This window comes from Bos grunniens, chromosome 26, assembly GCF_055505025.1.
Source record: "Bos grunniens cultivar Pamir isolate PY7600 chromosome 26, Bosgru_T2T1.0, whole genome shotgun sequence".
NCBI classification, from domain to species: domain Eukaryota; kingdom Metazoa; phylum Chordata; class Mammalia; order Artiodactyla; family Bovidae; genus Bos; species Bos grunniens.
The window spans coordinates 9,167,139-9,189,289 of NC_141190.1; the positions used below are offsets into that span (position 1 = coordinate 9,167,139).

The window sequence follows — 22,151 nt, forward strand, 5'->3', positions numbered from 1 at the left end:
GTACAACATAAAGCACAAGAACGGACAATTTACAGAAAGAAATTCAAATGCTCAACAAACCTATGGGAAGATATTAAACCTGTAATTAAAGATAAGTAAGCGAATACACAGATAACATTTTTAACTTATCAGATTGGCAAAACTGTTAAAAGTCTGGTGATTTACAGGGGCTGGGAGCGGAAGATTGAGAAGGATACAGCCTTGGTAAAAGATAACAAATCTCTGTAGCCTTTCTGGAGTACAATTTGGTAATGTTTATCAAAGTTAAACACCAGGCCACTTCACCTGTCTTATGAGAAACCTGCATGCAGGTCAAGAACCAACAATTAGAACTGAACATGGAACAAGGGACTTGTTCAAAATTGGGAAAGGAGTACATCAAGGCTGTATATTGTCACCCTGCTTATTTAACTTTGAATATATTCAGAGTACATCAAGCAAAATGCTAGGCTGTATGGATTACAAGCTGGAATCAAGACTGCCAGAAGAAATATCAACCTCAGATACATAGATGATACCAATCTAATGGCAGAAAGAGAAGAGGAACTAAAAACCCTGTTGACGAAGGTGAAAGAAAAGAGTCAAAGAGCTGGCTTAAAACTCAACATTCAAAAAACTAAGATCATGGCATCTTGTCCCATCACTTCATGGCAAATAAAAGGGGAATAAATGGAAACCATGACAGATTTTACTTTCTTGGGCTCCAAAATCACTGTGGACAGTGACTGCTGCTGCTGCTGCTAAGTCACGTCAGTCGTGTCTGACTCTGTGTGACCCCATAGATAGCAGCCCACCAGGCTCCCCCATCCCTGGGATTCTCCTGGCAAGAACACTGGAGTGGGTTGCCATTTCCTTCTCCAATGCATGAAAGTGAAAAGTCAAAGTGAAGTCGCTCAGTCGTGTCCGACTCTTAGCGACCCCATGGACTGCAGTCTACCAGGCTCCTCCATCCATGGGATTTTCCAGGCAAGAGTACTGGAGTAGGGTGCCACTGCGACTGCACCCATGAAATTAAGAGGCAATTGCTCCTTGGAAGGAAAGCTATGACAAACCTAGACAGTGTATTAAAAAGCACAGACATCACTGCCAACAAAGGTCCATGTAGTCAAAGCTATGATTTTTTCCATAGTTATGTAGGGATGTGAGAGTTAAACTATAAAGGCTGAGTGCTAAAGAACTGATCCTTTTGAACTCTGGTGCTGGAGAAGACTCTTCAGGGTACCTTGGACAGTGAAAGTGAAAGTCACTCAGTTGTGTCTGACTCTTTGCGACCCCATGGACTATACAGTCCATGGAATTCTCCAGGCCAGAATACTGGAGAGGGTAGCTGTTCCCTTCTCCAGGGGATCTTCCCAGCCCAGGACTCGAACCAAGGTCTTCCACATTGCAGGCAGATTCTTTACCAGCTGAGCCACCAGGAAAGGCCAAGAATACTGGAGTGGGTAACCTATCACTTCTCCAGCAGATCTCCCCAACCCAGGAATCAAACTGGGGTCTCCTGCACTGCAGGCAGATTCTTCACCAGCTGAGCTACCAGGAAAACCCTTACAGCAAGGAGATCAAACCAGTCAATCCTAAAGGAAATCAACTCTGAATATTCACTGGAAAGATGATGCTGAAGCTGAAGATTCAATACTTAGGCCACCTGATATGAAGAGCTAACTCACTGGAAAAGACCCTGATTCTGGGAAAGACTGAGGGCAGGAGGAGACAGGGGCGACAGGGGATGAGATGGGTAGACAGCATCACCAACTCAATGGACATGCATCTGAGCAAACTCTAGGAAATAGTGGAGGACAGGGAAGCCCGGCGTGCTGCAGTCCATGGGATCCCAAAGAGTTGCACACAACTAAGTGACTGAATAACAACAAAGTTAAAAGTGCACTTATTCTCTGACTTAGCAATCTCACTATTAGGAACGTAACCTACTGACATATCAGCAGGATGTTTATTTACAAAAAGGCAAACTACAGTAACTCCACTAGGTAACCACAACTCCTCCCCACAAATACCCGGCAGTTACTAAACTAGCCAGAATTAAAACATAGTAAAATCAATTACTACACACTCATAATGTGGAGAAATAATGAAATCTTAATCATATCACATTAAAGTGAATAAGGAAGATATCTGTATGTTGATGGGAAAGAGCTCTAAAAAAAATAAAAAACAACACACACACACAGGAAAAATACCAAAAATAGTACAGAAAATGTGTCATTGAATCCTTTTATTAAAAAAATGTGAAAAGCAGAGATAGATACAGATATATGCCAAAACCATTTTTCCCCTGGAAGAAATCACAAGAAACGTAACAGCTGCATTTGAGGAGAGGCTTTTCCTTCTCTTTTTGTATCTTTTGGTGCCATTTGTATGCTAGCCACGTACCTGCACTGGGTTTTATTTATCTTCAACATCAACATGGGTTACCTAAATGTAGGATTATGGGCAGTTATCTCTCTATACATTGTTTTTCAAAAAAAATCTAATTTTTAAAAAATTTAAAGTCTGAACCTCCGAAAATATATTTAATGAGCTAAACATTTCTTTAGGAGAATTCTCAGGGAGAAAAACACACCAAAATAAAAAGTTACTTAGAGAAAATGAAAGCGGCACAGAGAGATCAAGTATCAACTTGCGTTCAAGGTAAAGGCTGAGTATTTGTCCCTTTCAAATGTTTCAAACAAAATGATAAATTATGCATTGCATGGGGTTAGGGAGCAAGAGACTGCCATGAAATGTAGTAGTTCAAAACCATGGAACGCAGAAAGCAACCTGGGGGGAAAATCTTTAAAAAGCTTTTCTGGAAGGTCTGTTCTTCCAAATTCACAAGAAAGCAGTAAAAAAAATGCACTGCTGCTGCTGCTGCTAAGTCCTTCAGTCGTGTCCGACTGTGCGACCCTACAGACGGCAGCCCACCAGGCTCCCCCGTCCCTGGGATTCTCCAGGTAAGAACACTGGAGTGGGTTGCCATTTCCTTCTCCAAAAAAAAAAAAAAAAAAAATGCACTAGCAAACCAAATAAAACACCCAGTACAGACAAAAACATAACCCTATATTATACTGTGACATCCTTTGGCAAATATTTATAAAGCCTCAGAGATAAATCTCAAATTGAATTATTTCACATGTTATTATAATTCAGAGGATGAGATGGTTAGATAACATCACTGACTCAGTGGACATGAAACTAAGCAAACTCCGGGAGACAGTAAAGGACAGAGGAGCCTGGCATGCTGCAGTCCATGGGGCTGCAAACGTGATTTAGCGACTAAACAACAATTATAATTCTAGTTAGAACAAACATCTTCACATGCATTAAACAAAAAGCATGGGATGTCATCTGGTTGGATGACATTTCATAAATGGCACCAACTCTTGATTATCCATGTATTTATCCAAGGTTTAAGAGGCAAACAATAAAAAAGAAAAGGAAAGAAACAATCTTCAGCACCCTTAGTGATAAGTCTCTATATGGATAACATAGGTAATCAAACTATATAGTGTTCAAAGCCTGAGGATGTTAATTACTGCCCATGCAGCACGGGGCTGCCAAGGAGCACAACAGACCCAGGAGGCACAGGGCCTTCCTCCCAGCAGTGTCCTTCTGGCGTCTTCTACCAACAGTGGTTAACAACATCATGCAAGTGAGCTAGTGAAAAAATGTGTCAGGGGTCCAGACCCATTTTTGCAGATCAGGCAGTAAAGTGTGAGCTTGTGACTGGCAAGCCGTAAACTGATAACTGGCATAAGGAGGGGGAAAAGCCCACCCTTTTCTCAGAACTTTCTTCTTTCATTCAATCAGGCCTTAACATTCTGCAATTCTGTCCCTGTTTGCATGGCCTTAAACTTACCAATATTCTCTCATCCTCAGTTGCTCACTTCTAAAAATATATATATATATATATATATATATATATATAATTTTGCTATCTATAATATAGCGCTGTGAGGATTAAGTTAAGCTAGCATAGGCAAAACACAAATCCAGCACCCAGCCCACAGTACCTGACATGCCTTCAGTTATCCACACCTGGCACTCTGACACACAGAGAACCTGAGCCCTACTCTGCTGAGTACTCCAGGCTCCAAAGATCAGGAGATCTGTTCAGAAAACAAATACAGCTAAAAAGGGAGACAAGAAAAATCCAACATTTCTATTCCTCACTTTTCAAGTTATTCTCTCAACAAAACTCTAAGTAACAGTCATAGAAGGACAGAAGGTAAGAAGTTCTATGATTTGTTGATTGTATTAAAACTGTTTCCCCACTTAGATGAAAAGTACTTTGGGGGAAAAAGGTGTGGTTCTCCCTAGAGGATCTCCTGGTTAGATTAGACCCGTGTAATTAATTGTAAGCTTAAATTCCATGTCGTGAAAAAAAGGATTTTTTTTTTGGAATATGAGGGAAGGAAGAAAAAGAACAGTAGGGAAAGGTACTCTCTCGTAGGTCAAGAATGCCATCACCCTGCCCCACTCCATCCCTTCCTCACATAAATGTGGTCACCAAATCCCACCGATTCTACTCCAGATTTCTCCTAAATGGAACACGTCCCCCTCCTGCTTGGAACCACTGTCACTGCCTACACCGTGGCCTTCAGAGGGGGTCATGTGGGTGATTACAATCCAGGGAGATGTAAGATCCTCCCTGCCATCAGAGCTTCTTGGCTTAAAAACAAAATTGTATAATGTTATTTAATCGCCCCCATGACACCACCATCGTCCTATAGGAGACCACTCTACCTGCCTCTGAATTTTGGTCTGCCTCAGTGGCTCAAGGAACCCCAAAGTGCCGGGCTTACACAACAGCTGTGAAGGAAAGAGACAAGGCCCAACCATGGTGAATACTGCTATGCAACACAGTGTAGATAATGAAACACACGGTTTAGATCAGCACTCTCCACAGGGACTTCGTGTTATGAAAAACAGCCAAATGCTCTAATTATGACTCCTAACCGTACGCCCATTCACTTGGTGAACATATATTTATCGAATACTTTCTTTCCGCTAGGTGCAAATTTACTATTATCATAAATCATCACATGAGTCAGGACAGTAGTGGGCTCAGTGTAGAAAATCTGAGATTAGAATAAATTTTAAAATATTGGGAGAAAAAGTCAAAGCTGACAGCATACCAAGAATTGGTTTCTCTTCTATAATACTAGGAATTACATTTCTGTATAATCAGTGTCTAGTATTTTTAGTTGCCAGGGCATGTTCTTTTCAGAGGCCTCTGCTTTTCCCTAGTTGGGGCCAAAATGACAAACTGCAGGGATTCTGAGAAGCTAGCCCTTGTGATAAGTAGGCTCATCCAGACATTTATTTATGAGACCCTAATGAACTCCCCAGAATGTTCCTACCCTGGTTCCCTATCTCCGGGCCCTCCCCTCTCCTGCTCTTGTTCTTACTCGTGTTAAGATAGTCCTAGGTTCCTCATCCTTCCTACCCTCTAGGAGAAAGTGAAAAGTGAAAAGTGAAAGTGAAGTCACTCAGTCATATCCGACTCTTTGCAATCCCAGCAAATGCAAACATATTCTTAAAAAAAAAAAAAGAAAGAAAGAAAAGTTTTCTGAGAAACACATCTTCCAGAGAATGTACTTTAGTAAGTTGCAAACCAATCTGTTAAAAACCTAAACATGTACCCACTATATGCCAGGGACCCGAAATACCTAGATGCTTGTAACACAGTCCCTGCCGCCAAGGACTTCTGGTTCCTCTCAAGAGAGAAACACAGAAAGCAATCTGGTAAGTGCTATACAGAAAACTGCACGATTGTGCGTGCCTGCCGGGGGCCACCTTAGAGGCCACCTTATATATAACAGCCGTCTCTATCAACAGATACCAGTTGCGTCGGCCCTGGGCTAACAGATCCATCCCTCTGGTCCCCAACTCTGCTCTGCAGAGTCACAGGGAATCAGCCTGCTGGATTCAACCAACAGGAGGCAGTGGCAGAAGACTGGAGAGCAGAGCGGACAGCAAAGTGGAAAACCTCTCACCTTTCTATCTGCTACTATCTGCTGGTATCTTGGGTTCTCCTCTGGGGCTTTGGCTCTTATCTGCCCCTGAGCTTCAGTAACAGCCTCCACCACTAGTCCCTCCAGCCTGAGGACAGTAGTGACTTCTGGCTGGGGCTAATCTCTGGGTTTCTTCCTTGGGCTTCTGCTGTACCATTACCTACGGAGGAACTTCACTAAATACCCTCAACTGTAAACAAAACGGCTTCTGTTTTCCTACTTAGTCCCTAACGAACCAGTTACATTATAATGTGCTGATAATTCACCTTGACTCAAAAGCAGTCATGCTCTGCTGGAATTCAAAATTGAAACTGGAGGAAAACTATGATGTTCAATAATATATCTTCATTTGGCCTAAAAGACTCAACTGCTAGATCCTAGAAATGTTTTGGTTTATATAGGAATTCCCTGGAGACGGAGCCAGTCCATAAGAAAATGGATCCAATCCTTTCTTATGGCTGAATCATCTTCCTGGGGTGAATTGATGAAAATGTTCTATATCAGCTCCACCCCACGATGGCAGCCACCAGGCATGTAGCTCCTGAGTACTTGGATGTGGTTAGCATGACTAAGAACAGAATGTTGCATTTAATTGTATTTAAATATCCACAAGTGGCCAGGGGCTACAGTGTTGGCCAGCAGAGGTCTAGCACACGGTCGTCTCTATCGTGGGGAAGGACTCCTGCTGTGGGTGCTTTTGTGGACTTTGGTGGGGAACAGGTGGCACAGAGAGAGGCACAGTAACTGTAGAACTATCAGCCCTTTTGTTCATTCTATTCACAGGGTAAAAATCTAACCACCTCTGGCCTACCTTATCCCCAACCACAGGAGCACACAATTTACTCTGAGACCTTGGTGAACAAATTTTTTAGAGAATAAACCTCTTTTAAACACAATGACAGCTTGAGAATGAAGGTCTGGAGGAAATGTGGGTTGTTGAGAAGTATAGGCCTCACTCCAGTAAGAGAAGGAGCTCTGGAATTGTTGCTCTTTTCCTATTTTCTTGTTCCCTATTTTTCAACCCAATGGGAACTACGCCATGCTTACTCCACCCCATGCTAATTTCCTACTGTCCCAGCCCGATCCTTACTCTCTTTCCAAGACGATTCCTCTAGAGCCTTCCTGGGACTGTGCCGTTGCCACATGACATACCTTCGTCTATCCTGGCGCTGCTGCAATTGTGAAGGACATTCCCTTTGATATAGACCAGCCATGACTAACTTCTGGGTTAGAAACATTCCCTTTCACATCTCTGACCTTTACATGGACATCATCAGCGTAAATGACATCAGGCTCCTGCTTCTCCTGAGAATTCTGCTCCTGGAAGTAAATGTTAAAGATTTAAGAAGGTGACTCTCCCAGGCTGGTAGACTGGTACTATCCAACCATGCCTCAACAGCACACAATCACTTCCTATCAACAGTACTTAACTTCAGGGAATTGCTTCAGTATATCTGTGGAAATACAATAATATTAAAAGGATAGTTTTATGTGAATAGACTTTACAAGTACCACAGCTTTTGGAACCCAAATGCCCCCAAAGAACTGGCCATGTTATCCTGAGAACCAAATAGAAGTATGCTTTATAAATCTACAAGAATCTTAGCCATACTAAATCACACTGCAAAATGCTACTGTGAAATGCTGGCTATGAACTTCTTTGACTGGGGACTTTTGTAATTGTTTAGTAATCTGTGCCATCTAAATGAGAATTATAGGATAAGCTAACTAGCAAAGTAGGAATTAGTTTACACTGTAGTTGTAACGATAACAATGTACTCTAGTTAGCTTTATTCATGTTTATGTGACTTACTAACAAGAGACCACCGCATTTCCAGCATGATAAAGCACTGTTATACTCATATTTCTTCTCACCATTTTCAAAAAAGCAAAAAAGATACTACCATTAGGATGGGCATCACCTTCTTACGTTGCTGATCATACAGAAAAGGGTACTCAGGGCAAAGACAAACACTGGAGAAGCCAGCTAGTCTCCACAGAGTACCGTCATCTTGGTGTGGACTTGCCACAGTTCAAGGCTGACCCCTGAACGTTGCAATTCATAAATGTGGTGATCAGGAGATGGCTTAGCCTAACCACACTCAGGGTGACATTCAAGTAAAAACGTCAATTTAATACCATCAATGTAGACTAGATGTTGGATGCTGATATGTGCTGATCCTATGTCTCCCGAAAAGCATAATTCACGAGGAACCGAAAGTATAATCACAAGAATGCACCGTGGGCACAGAGGGCTTCTGTGGCTTCCTGTGTGGCCTGACACTGCACATGAGTGTTCAGGTAGGCTCAGGGATGTTCAGTGATGACAGCAAGATTACAGTCTAAGTCAGGTTTGGAACCTAACCAATTGATGTCAACCCACAGGTGGCCCCACCATTGGGGTAAGATCCATAGGCAGATCCAGTGATGCTATATGAGGGGCAGGGGACCTTCTCGGATAGAAAGGCCAACATGACCTCTCCAAGTTTCACTCCACTGAACTCCCCTTCAAAGGGATCCTTTTTCAGACTAAGATGTCAGTACCTTTGACTAAGTTATAATTTTCCCCTGGAAGCCATTTAATCTCTACTTACTTCACCTATCTTTTCTGTGATCCATTCATTACAGAGTATTTTACAGTTTCTTTTGGGGTCTCATCTTTTAATTCAGGTCAGAAAGCAGAAGCGATCTTCTTGCTGGTCCTCATGTATGGTAGGCACACAGGGAGATGAAGGTTTTAGGAAGTTCAAGGAAGGGGGATGGACTGCTTTAAAAAAAACAACTCTACTCACAACTTATACTGAAAGACGTACACTTTTTAAAAATCATTAAATGACAAAAGTGCGAACTAACAGGCCCTAGACGTGGAGGGTGAGCTATGCTGTTGCACTCTACTTTGACATTTTAAATCTCTTTGTTCCTTTTATGTCTAACATTTGTTGGGGTCTTTTGGTGAGATTCTAGTTTCAAGACTCAAAGAAATCTATCTTTAGATCTGTTGACTCAGCACAAGGTTCAAAGTTGGATTTTGGTACCCACTACTGCAGTTTCACTAAGCTGATGCCCAGGGGCCTTGGCAAACCCATAATCAGCCTTCCAACACTTTCAACAACACTTTCAGCAGCTTATGGAATTTTCTGGTCCCACCCACATAGGAGAAATCAAAATGATATATATAAAGACGTACCTACAAAGTGGAGCAATCATCTAAGCTGTCTCAAGAACTGTGGTCACTGGTACTATCTAAAATTGTGATGCCTCAGTTAACCTCACTTAGTTTATTATTAACCCAACTTTCCATTTGGCTTGAATATCAAACTCTTGCCTTCTGACCCCACAGAGGTATGCAATTTTGTGTAACCAGTTCAAGATTCTCCATTAGAATCATTGAGCTTTCACCAAAACTGCTTACCAAGCAACTCACGGGCAGCTGGAGACCACGAGGGTCTGGAACACCACCTTCTATTTCTGTACCATCAGCAGAGTTAAGCAAGCTTGAAGGTTAGCTTAATGAAAGCCTCCGAGCACTAACAGGGTTTAGTCTGTGTTATAAATTTCTCCTAAGTGTAAGCTGGTCCTCCAGTGGCTGCTGCACTTCACCTCGGGGCTGCCATCACTCTCATGGTGTAAGCCAGCCACGAGTTCTCCCCACCGCTCCAGGAGGAACGTTTCCTGATACCCACAGAGAGGCCAGCTGTCGGGGACTAACACCTCCTCCATCTAAGGGCTCAGCTCACGTGTTTATGTGAGTTTTAAACAATTCAGTTCCAATGCAGTGAGGATTGTGAGAAAAAAGTTAGGAAGCACCCTCTCTTTAAAAAAAACCCACTAACTTCCACTCTCCAACCTGAGTAAGAGCCCCTTTCTAACTCAGGGAACCTTTCATTGCTACCTCCTTGAAAGCTGAACATTCCTACAAAGCATTCTGCTTTTACAACGTAGACAGCAGGTGGGTTATATACACTTGGGGATCTTTCAGTCCAAACCTTCTCTCTCTCTCACACACACACAGTGAAACTTGTAAGTCAAAGACATTAACTTTCAACTGATTTTAGGGATATGCTAAAGAAACCTGCCCTAAATCACACAGCTAGTTAAACGGGAAGGGCTGAGACTCAAGCACAGACTTATCAGATTCTCAAACCACCCTAATCTCTCTCTCCCTGGAATGGAGCAAGTGATACTTTACCGTGTCACTGCTGATAAAACGTATACGCTGTACACATCTGCAGATTTCAGAATACGTTAACTCTCAAAGGCCCTTTCATAAACATACTCTTCAAGCTACTTTGTGATGTTGCTAAAGCCAAGATCAGTACTCAGATTTCACAAAGAGAAACACATATATTGAAGAGGTAAGCCAGGGTCTCTCAAATGTTGGCACTCTCGACATGTGAAAAGGATAACTGTCAGTTTGGGACCGTCCTGTGCGTTGCAAGATGTCCGCAGCATCCCTGGTCTCTACCTGCTAAATACCAGCAGTACTCTTCCCACCCTAGCTGTGTCCATCAAAACTGCAACCAAATGTCTCCTGAGGGGTAACTCACACACCATGGAGAGCCACCGTGTTAATGGTGTTAATGGCCTGGTTAAAGACTGCACCGAAAACCAGAAAAGAATCCCACTAAATCCTAGTTTAATGGAGACCTCTTTTATACCAAGCTACAATTCCTTAAGAGAAAGCACTTAGCCTGGATGAAGTATCTCAGAATTCAGAAGTGATCACCTCTCAGTATATGATTACTGTCTCTAAGCTGTTACACTATGGCATGCATCCTTAGCATCTTTAACCACTCTTCATAGAGTTTCTAGACCCTCTCCAAAAACCTGATTACTCCATTCTGGACACATACTTAAACATAAACCCAGAAATCGGCACAACACTGCCATAGGAGAAAAAGCAGTAGCAACAAAGAAGACTAAAACACGGCACACACGATTTCTGGTCAGGCTCTGTTTTTAAGCAGTTGGGTTGAATAATCCAATTTGATCCTTACCATCTTCAACAGCCGTGTGATGGAAGTAGTATCACCTGCATTTTATGAATGAAGAGACTGAGGCAAAGAGCACTCAAATAACTTGTCCAAGATCAGGCTCTAAAATCCCTGTTCTGAACCAGTATCTACAGGACTTCAAAGAACTGTGGGGTTATCACCTCCTGGGTTCTAAATTCTCTGTCTCTACTAGTGAGTTTTGTTGTCCAGTTGTAGTAAATGCCCTCAGCAAGGCATACTGTGGGCACCTTATTCAAGTCTGAGGTGACTCTACTGATAATCCCTCCTTGGGTATGATAAGACACAAACCCACTTACTGACACTGCTGTCCACCCCGTATTTGTCCATCTTGAGTAAAGATGTAACAACACAGCACGTTGTTAAATGTTTTGCCAGAGCAGACATGTCGTATCCATAGCGTGGCATGTCCACGTCCTTGTATACTTTTTAAGTGACAGGTGGCACAGGTGCTAAAGAATCTGCCTGCCAATGAAGGAGACACAAGAGACGCAGAGTCCATCCCCAGGTAAGAATATCCCCTGGAGAAGGGAATGGCAACCCACTCCAGTATTCTTGCCTGGAGAATCCATGGACAGAGAAGCCTTGTGGGCTACTGTCCACGGGGTCACAAAAAGCTGGACGCGACTGAACGCAGAGCACGCACAAGATCCAAGAAATTGAAAAGGAAAGGAGGTCTGTTGGAGATGAGTGATGCTACATACTGATCACCACCACTTTTTAAAAAAGTGATCCCAATCCATCTTTTCAAAAATGTGATTTACTCTTCTGCTAAACAGCAACATACACTCTGCAGCTGAAGTTTCCATAATTTACCATCTCCCCAGTTGTGAAAATCAAAGTGGACTGGCATACTTCCTCCTCTCCACAATTTTCTCAAGATCACCCCCAAATGGTTTTATCAGCACATGGGCATGTCCTTTCAACACCCTCAAGAATTCCATTCACTTAAACCAGCTGGGAGTTCAGAGAGGTTTAAGGAGGAAGCCAAGGCATCCTTGTTTTGCCTGGGAAGGTGGGTGGGTATTCAGTGTCAAATAGATGCCAAGAACAATGAGGTGGCATGTGAGCCATATTCCATCCTGGAACAGACAATGTAGTTCTTTGTCTTCTAAGAAAGTGGCATTGTTCTGTATCATGTGGCATCCCAAGAGATGATCCCATGGTGGCTCAATCGGTAAAGAATCTGTCTTAAATGCAGGAGACATGGGTTCAATCTCCGGGTTGGGAATATCACTTGAAGAAGGAAATGACAACCCATTCCAGTATGCTTGCCTGGGGAATCCTATGGACAGAGGAGCCTGGCAGAGAGGCTCTGTGAGGTTGAAAGTCAGACACGACTTAGCGACTGAACCACCACCAACAGATGATCCAGCAGATGGACTCTCAGAACTGGCCACCCCTGGTGAGACGAGCTGACCTACTCCACCTTCAACAACAACAACAAAAATCTTTAGCACTCACAGAGCATGCTTTCCACAACCCTATCACTCCTAACAAATAGGTTCAGCACTAACCTAAATGCTAGTAGAAATTTTAAAACATTTCACATAGCATACAAAATACTGCAGGAGTGCTCTTAGACATTCACCCACTGGATGACCATGAACTCTGTTGCTTGGTATTAAAATCAGAGAATGGGCGAGCCATACTTGGTTAGAAACAGAAGAATCTACACACACTCACCTAGCAGGGCTTCAAGAAAAAAGGGAGGAGAAAGTTCCCCCAAACCAACAACCATGAGGCCGCCTCAGGTACCAGTAGGGCTGGTGAAGAAGAGGGCTTGCTTAGTAAATACTTGTAAATGGCAAGCTTCCAAAGTAAATGCATTATTCCTTGAACCTTGATATTCTAGCACTGGGGCAATGAGGAGTTTAAAACCCCTTCGAAAATCTGCTTTGAACCCAGAACCTCCTCTGGATTACTTCACACAGAAAAATCAACACTATATTAGGAGCAATTGGGGCCACACGGGGAAAAATGACAAACTCTAAATGTTACTTTGTAAACTAAATTAACCAGCTGCAAAATTTGGAGATGAGGTAACCCTCTTCATCTAGAAAGCAGAGATGATAATACCTCTACCTCTCAGCATTACTGGGAAAAATGAAAATGAGGCCGCAGGTGTGAAGCATCTCACTTAAATGTTCCGGTCTGTTATAGCTACCAGGTGAAACTCCAGGCAAAATTTAGATTTAATTATCCCTTTAGATTTTAGACATCTTAGAGTTAATTAAATATTCTCCCATTCTCACCACCTGGGGGAGGGGTGCTTTTCCAACTACCCCAGTGGACTTATGGTCATTTGTGTCAACATCACAGTCTGTTTTCCAAAAGAAATGGGATCCCAAGATGTCACCTTTCACTCAGAAGCCTTTGATTAGTTAAAACTCGAAGCAACTGAATTTAACCATGAGCGTATGAGCACAAAAGAAGTGGAACTTGGAATTCAAAGTGCAACTGATTAAAAATTCTAGCAAACTACTTTATTCCACTTGGAAGCGATTTCTTTCCAGAAGCATTTCCTTTATAGAGTTTTAAAAAGTCAGCTGCTTAAGCACTTAACTCATTCTCTCTGTGGCATTAGTTTGTATCTTCAAAAATGAAGAGTAAAGGTACTATTCATACCTTTATAATTCGCAGGTGTAATTTCATATTCATTTACATTTTCCTGTCATCCTTTATGCTCTTGTGGTATCTTCAGCCTGACTTTTCAGTACAGTTTCTGGTGGTGACAACTGTCACACTGTGTCCTCAATAAAACAGCAATAATCACAGAAGTAATCTGCTTCTCCTCTACCTCCTCACCCCTCTTAGAAGAAAATATTTGCCTGCACCATACAAATCGCTATGCACGTGCTGAAAACTTCTTACATAAAAAGCAGTTTTAAATAAAAACAGACTTTTCAAAGAGGCTCACTCTCTACATAAATTGAAAAGTGATCAATTCAACAGAGTCAACAGACCTTAGGTCTTCTGGCTCCCGTTACAACTTAAGTAACATCTACACACAGCATACACAAGCAGGTGGGGCAGTGGGGGGAAGCAAGTACCATGCCTTCTTCTCAGTGTTTTTCTTTCCCCAAATTGCACAGGAGTAGTTACCACAATAAACAGAAAGCACGGCTGTGGAGTAAACACGCTCATTCCAAAATACCCGGAGCACGTGCTTTCTTCTGGCACTGCGCGCTGAGCTCACTCACCAGCTGCTCCCAATCAGGCAAAGGAGTTGGCTGAAGGACCTTTCTGTACCAGGACTGGAGTTTGAGAAAGTGAGTACCTCCCCAAAACGGAGCAACCAAGCTGTTAATACAACCCCACTCCCTCAAAACCCTCCATTAGGAAAGCCTGATAACCCCAAAGTGAAACCACCCCCTGGCCCCTTGACTCTCAAACGTACCCCAACACTTGGAGCATCTGTTGATGCAGCCTACCTACCTCTACTGGGACCCCGCTTTCTAAAATCAACTACCACGTTAGAATTCTCAGTTATCAATAGCAATTGCCTGTTTGATCATCAAAGCGCATCCAGTAAAAACTAAGAGTCCCTTAGGAGAGGGATAGCAAAGCCTGCGATACCAAGTATTTTCTGCAAGGCAGGGAAGGCTGTTTCTCCCAGCTTTTAACCAGGTCTCACTGTCTGAGAGTGTTACCACGCGGCCCCCAGAGAGCCTATTAATGAAGCCAAGCATCCCAGAATGAGCAGTACTTACGGTCTCCCTCCCTGGAGGCCAAGTCTCCAGAAACTTCCTGGGGCGCCAAGTCTGCGCGCGGGTACGGCGCGCTCAGGGTGCGCGCTGCCCGCCCGGACTCCGGTGGAGAGGCGAAGGCGGCCGGCGGCGCGCCGACCCCCGGCCCCGGCTCCCGGGCGCCCCCGCGCCTCCGCCGGCCCGGGCCGCCTTCTCCCGCGGCCTGCGGGGCGGGCGTGCGAGGACCGCGGCGCTTCGCAGCCGGCGCCCTAGCGGGCGGGCGGACAGACGTGCGGCGGGAGGATCCTCTCTGGGGGGCAGCTGTGAGCAGACACACGCCGGGTCTAACCCCAGAGGCTCCGGCAAGGAACCCACGGGTGTGGCCGGGCGGCAGAGGTTTTTTTTTTTTTTTTTTTTTTTGGAATTCAGGGTGTGGCCCTCTAACACAGCAAAAAAGAAATGAGTCAGCCCGTGCGATCCTAACCAATAAGCGTCCAATAAGCGTGTTCACAGTCCGTTAAGGCGGAACTTGCCTTTCTTGATTTATGTCAGGTTTAGGAGCCTTTTACAGACCTTTTTTTTGGGAGGGGGAAACTTAAGCCTTTCACAACGTCACGAAAAACAAGGATAAATTCTGTTATGATAACTAACTTGATCAGTGGACATATGTTAATTTCTGTTACTTAGTAAAAGTTAATTGAGTTAGGCAGCGATCCTAGATGTAATGAGCTTGGAATCTGGCGTCAGAGCAGATTGGGATCTAACCTCCAAGATCGAGATCTAACCTCTGACACTGTTTGGTCTTGTGGGGTTAATTATCTGCAATGAGGGAGATAAAATCCAGCACTTTGCTGGACAGAGTATATATAATAATACAGGTAGACTGTTTGACACAGTGGCATGTAGACTAGGCAGTCAGACAATGTTGTCTGTCCCTCTGAGTTGGGACTCAAAATCTCCAAACTTGTGGACAAACTGGCCCGTAATTTTTCTGTTTAAATTCTGGTTAAGTTAAAATATCCAAAAAATTTTCTAACTCAAATAGTTCTTTGGTATTTGCATGGTGTGAGTGTTCCTTATTTAAGCAGTAAAAAAAAACTCAAGGAGCTTTTGGTTTAGAATTCTTGAATTTGGTGTTCTTGTTTTACTAGAGAAATTTAATTAGTAGCAAGAAAGGAAAAAAAAAAAAAGCTTAGAATTGGAATGATTCCACTTATGCCACAGTTAAACCAATTTTTAAAAAGTAAGCATGATTTTGGAAATATTCATTCTATCTGGGTCACTGTACCCTAAACACTATTTTGGAATAGAAAGATTAAAAAGAGAAACTTTAAGTAGTTTGGAATTGGCAAATCAGGAGCCCACAGAACTGCTAGGTCCTGAGCACCAGTTGATTACTAGTGGGGGCAGAGTTTTTCAGAGGAATAATTTTTTTATTTTTTAAGTTACCAATTAAACCACCTTGGCTTTGGAGAAGATCTCCTAAATTTAACTTCCTTGTATTTGTTTAAAACCAATCGATCATTCCATAGGCCAGGATTTCTTTAAAATACTCTTTTAAGGCAAAGATAAAATCTCAAGGGAGATCCAGGGCTTTTTATAAAATGCTACTCTTTTCTGTGAACCATCATGGAAGAATAGAAAGAACGCTTCACCAGGATTGTCCAAAGGTCCTGTCCTCATCCCAGCTCTGCCAGTAAGTGATCAGGTACGTGGCCCTGCGTAAACTGCTTCATCTCTCTCTGCAGATTCCTAAGCATTCTTTCATTTTTAAGAGCAAGTTACGACCCCATACAAGGCAGGCACAAGATAAGCCTATGACCTAAAATTTAACCCTGGCAACAGGCATAGTCAGTCAGTCAGTCAGTTGCTCGGTCATGTCCGACTCTTTGCGAGCCTACGAACTGCCGTCAGGCTTCCCTGTCCATCGCCAGCTCCTGGAGCTTACTCAAAATCATGTCCATCCAGTCAGTGATGCCATCCAAGCATCTCATCCTCTGTCGTCCCATTCTCCTGCCTTGATTCTTTCCCAACATCAGAGTCTTTTCGAAGGAGTCAGTTCTTCGCATCAGGAGGCCAAAGTATTGGAGCTTCAGCTTGAGCATCAGTCCTTCCAGTGAATATTCAGGACTGATTTCCTTTAGGATTGCCTAGTTTGATCTCCTTGCAGTCCAAGGGATTCACATAAACTGGGCCTATATCCTAGATGATGAAACTGATAAATCTCTCTTGACTCTCATATTCCTTATAATGCTAATTTTATGGTCTTAGACATTGTAAATTAAATTCTAGAATCATCTGTGCTCCCTCTCTCCCTATTGACAATTCACTATCACCCGGCATGATGACAGCTTCTTAATGTCTTTCATATTTGTACTGGTTTTTCCATTCTGGTTCAAGTGACCCTCATGCCAGGGTCACTAAAGTTCAGTCTCCTAACTGCTGCTCCTGCTGCCAGGTCCAATCCTCTCTGCTTCCAGGACATCACTGTCACGTGATAACTGTCAGAGTCCAGCATGCCATCATATCATAAACGCTTCCTCTCTCTTATCAGTTAAACAAGTAGAGTTTTGTCATAGAAATCAAAAGGAAAACATGTGCATTGCAGGCAACTTTCTTCAAACAGTCATTGAAATTAATACTGATTTTTAGGCACATTGATTTTCTGCTTATGAAACCATTATTGTCAATTATACTGGCCAAGCTGATAATATGTTGGCTGTTACATCAAGAACTATAACTCTTTTATATTATATGAAAAGACTATATATATGTGTGTGTGTATACATATATATAAAACCTATGTGAATATGAGCAACTTAATAAGCTTCATAACCTTGCAGTTTAAAATGTGCAGTTGGGGACTTGCTTGGTGGCCCAGTGGTTAAGACTTCATACTTCCAATGCACAGCGTGGGTTCAGTCCCTTTTGGGGGAATTAAGATCCCAAATGCCGTGAAGCATGGCCAAAAAATAAAATAAAAAATAGAATAAAATATGCAACTGTATGCATGTGTGCAGCCACACGTAGATAAAAGAGGACGGGAAAGGTAACCCACACAGGAAAAGACAGAGATACTCTAGGTTGTTTCTATTATCTGGGATCCAGTCAAGCTGAAAATGTATAGAGTGGGTGCTCCATTCAAGAAGAAGGAAGGTTCATAAATAAGTGCACCTGTGATCATAGTTCAAAGCACCTGAAAGATGTTTACAATGATCCTTATGCTTTGGAAATAAGGACACAATTACCAACGTTATCAGAATGGTCTCACAATAGAAAAAGGGTCACTATTTCTAGGATATCTTTGTTGTCCAAAGTTAAAATGACAATCTTTGTACTTTGCAATCTATGGTTAAAAAAAAAGAAACAATTAGCTCCAATCCCAACGCCATGCTGCTGCTGTTGTTTAGTTGCTAAGTTGTGTCCGACTCTGCGACCCCATGGACTGCAGCACACCAGGCTTCCCTGTCCTTCACTATCTCCCAGAGTTTGCTCAAACCCATGTCCATTGAGTCGGTGATGCCATCTAACCATCTCATCCTCTGCCTCCCCCTTCTCCTCCTACCCTCAATCCTTCCCAGCACTGGGGGCCATGATGTTCAGTTATTCAAAAGCTGGCTTTCACCTCTTCAGCCCCCATCTTCCACTTAAAAAACCTATGGCCAAATAATCCCACCAGCCTACTTCTAGTCCCTCTAAAGCAACGGGCACATTACCACTTCCACACCTGGGCCCACGCCATGGCCTCTATCTCTCCCACTCTCCTTACAAGTTACCACCTTTCAGAACCTCTCAAACCCCTTCCTCTTCTGGAACTCTATTGACTGGTTCAAATCCCAGGGAACTCTCCTCTCTTCCAAATGCCTACAGATTTATTCTTTAATACCTCCATCTCAAAACTAACAGAGAGCCTAAGTGTCTTCCTTCTGTTTGAAATCTCTGGCTTTTCTCTCTCAGATGACAAAAGTCCACTGGAGACAGAGACAGTGTTTCAGAGGCCTTGTCTCCCCAGGACCCAGCAGATTCTGAATAAATAGCCGTTGTTGATATAATGGTGTTTAAGTTATATAACAGCCACAAAGGAGAAAGGAAAACTTTCCTTTTAACTGCTGATACATCAAGAATACACAAATATTATAGCTGTTCAACCCAGTTGGCAATCAGAACCCAAGTGACAGATGTGAGTCTTTGCTCTTTACGACATGTTCCAACAATAAAGAATGCCACTACTGAGAAAGCAAATCTGATACTTCCTAAAAGGAAGTACAGTTTACAAAAGAGTGTCAGCACATACCATCTCAGTTCCCCAAATACTAACCCACTCACAAGAACAGAGAGACTAAGTCATTCTATCTTCCCTTTCAAATAAGGAACATATACATACATATTTGACAATCTTACCAAAGACCAATTCCTCCTTAAATAGAAATATCTTACCTGTTTACCTTAAAGTGCTCCTAAGCATAAAAGTTAGCACATTGCAGTTGTCCGAGGCAACATATAACTGTTAGAACCATCATAAGTTTCCATTTGCTTATATGGTTTAAAATAAAAAATTATATGACATTTGCATTAGAGCAAGCCTTTATTCAAGAGTCATTCTCATCCATACAGAGTCACTCATATCTTTTGATAAGTGCTAATACAGTTCTACTTTTATAAATGGGAATAAACACTATCGTTGTTTTAAAAGAGCTGTGATAAATCAGCTGCCCTACTATGCAATTACATTTATTATAACTGCTCATGACAAAGACACACTTCTTAAATATTCCAAATATAAACAACCAAATTGATTAGTATTCTTTAACTTGCAGGTGTCATGGCACTCGAAGCAGCAGAGGCAAAAGTAAGATAGATCGACTGACTGTGCTTAGTCGCTCAGTCATGTCCAACTCTTTGCAACCCCACGGACTGTAGCCCACCAGGCTCCTCTGTCCATGGAATTTTTCAGGCAAGAATACTGGAGCAGGTTGCCCATTTCCTCCTCCAGTGGATCTCCCCAATATAGGGATCGAACCCACGTCTCCTGTGTCTCCTGCATTGCAGGTAGATTCTTTACCTGCTGAGCCATCAGGGCTAGCAACGTGAAAGCCACAGGGGTGGCTGGGCTTTAGGGCCACTGTGAACTCCACCAGGACAAGAGGACATCTTTGCTTCTACATGTTGGCTTTGTTCTCCCTTCCTAAAATCTGCCTTCTTCCACTTAACTCCCAGCTCTGGCACTAAGCGGGACTATTCCATAGTTATAATCTTAAAATTTCTGAAGAAAAACTCACGCTGGTCAGCGTGGGCCATGTAGCCACCCCAGGGGCCGAGGTCCCATGACTGACTAGTTTATACTAGAACTACCTAGAGCAACTAAGTTCTCCAGAAGGTGTTTACTTCCCAGAAGTAGAAAGCAGGGCTCCTTTGTCTGTCCCCCAAACATCAGCACCTATCAAGAAATTCCATTTCAAGTCTAACACAAAAGCTTATCTAAACAGTCTTCAACCTGGCAATAAATTACATTCTGAAAGTTGTTTAATGAACTTTAAAGTTCTTTAAACTTTAAAACTTTAAAACTCTTCTGTGGCACTTGAAATGCATTTCACTAGAGACCAGATGTAGGGAGACTGGCTTCTCTGGCCAGTCTTTAAAGGCCTATTTAACTCATGATTTATCTGAGGTATAATGTTAATAGTTCTAATATGATACTCAAACCCCATTCATAACATTGTTCCTATAGGAAAATGTACTTGAAATTCCACCTACAGCAAGAAAAACATGCGCAATTGAATTCATTTACTGAGGATCTAATAATGATGGTGGCTTCCATCGTGCGCATATCACTTGACATTTAATCTGTACACAGTACAGCAAGGCAGGTTTTAACAACTGTACTGAACACATGAGGAAACTGAGCGTTCGAGAAGGTTTTGAAGCCTAAGGTCAATCATGAAGACGTGTCACAGCCTGCTTCAGAGCTATGAATGTCCGACCCCAGAGCCGGCAGTATTCTGTCCGATATCCATAGCAGCCAGACAAGAGTGGGCTTTTAGTTCAGGTGACTGAGAGCTGAGCTAACATTGCCAACTCTGTAAGTATCTAAATTTCCCTGCAGAGAAGAGAAGGAACTAGTGGGCAGTCATAGTCAATAGCCAGACATCAACTTTCTATATCTTCCCAAAAAAAGGTATTTCTCTGTGGCAAAACAAAAGAAAATATTTCTCTGGGGAAACCTTAAGTTATACAAATGCTGGTATTGACATGAAGATCGTCTGAAAATTAAGTGTCTATAGATACTGTCTTCATAGAAAATTTGTTTTGCCCTGTTGAAAAAAGATGGCACTATAAGAGGGCACTTAGACAGGTGTTTTAAAAAAGATTAAGATTGCAAAAATAACTGAGGTAAATCAGTTCTGCCAAAATAAATGTGATGGATGCACTTTACAACTTCAGCTGTATATCACATTTTTAAAAATGTGTTTGGTTAAGGAGTATTTATTACATATAAGAGAATATATTTAACATATTGGTCAGGAAAAATAATAATAAAATCGACAATCATAAATCCATCACCCAACCTAAAAGCAGACCATTAGTGATAAATTATGGCAGGTCCCTGAGTCTTCCTTCTCATCTGATGGAGGTGGACAATCCCTTCCTTCTGTGCATCTTGGACAAAAAGTTTAAAAGCCCTTGATCTAAGAGGGGACTTTAATAATAAATTAACCTTGTTATGCCTTTTGAAATCAAACTCGAGAGATGGCCAGAAGTAATATGATAGAAAACAGTTGAATTCAGTCATAAAGCAAAAGTATGGCTAGATTGTACACTGTCTTAACCTAGCAACCGCTGGCCAGACAGACTTGTGAAAGCTTCTGGATTTACTCCATCATCCAAACCCAGGACTAGTCATTAGTCACACTATTAGGCATGTGATCTGAAATATGACAAGTCATCTGGAAATTATTCCAAATTGAGGTAAGGTGTTACTAAGCCAAGACAAACTGGTTCTCCCATGCAGAGCCTTAAGCACATCAGATACCATAAGAAGAAGAAGAAGGAAAAAAAAAAACAAACAAAAACGAGCACATGGATTAACAACCATGAACTTCACTTCATATATCATGGTAAGAAGAGCTAAAAACTTGAGAGTGGGAAAAACCAAAGAAAAGAGTCAATCATTTATTAAGAATATAATTTTGTTTTAATAGTGTGTTAAGCAACCCACTCCAGTGTTCTTGCCTGGAGAATGCCAAGGATGGGGGAGCCTGGTGGGCTGCCGTCTGTGGGGTTGCACAGAGTCAGACACGACTGAAGTGACTTAGCAGCAGCAAGCAACTTAAGTTATGGGGAAAAATTGAGGTGAAGAAGTTAAAGAGTTTGCAATCCCATGGACTGGGGCCTGTCAGGCTCCTCTGTCCATGGAATTCTCCAGGCAAGAATAATGGAGT

At 42.4% G+C, this 22,151-nt stretch overlaps 1 protein-coding gene across 50 annotated transcripts in view; it reads right to left on the reverse strand.

Annotated features, from left to right (window-relative positions):
- SGMS1 (sphingomyelin synthase 1) overlaps window positions 1-22,151 on the reverse strand; it is a 323,569-nt gene that overhangs the window by 91,885 nt on the left and 209,533 nt on the right. For 9 of the 50 annotated variants that reach the window (XM_086379212.1, XM_086379199.1, XM_086379194.1 and 6 more), the window contains one exon: window positions 7,269-7,331. The exons of 34 other annotated variants lie outside the window; for them this stretch is intronic. The gene's annotated coding sequence lies outside the window, so the exon portion shown is untranslated. Of the gene's footprint in view, window positions 1-7,163; window positions 7,332-14,736; window positions 15,032-22,151 lie in introns of those variants that run through there. 7 more of the 50 variants (XM_086379213.1, XM_086379200.1, XM_086379180.1 and 4 more) reach the window with 2 other exon arrangements.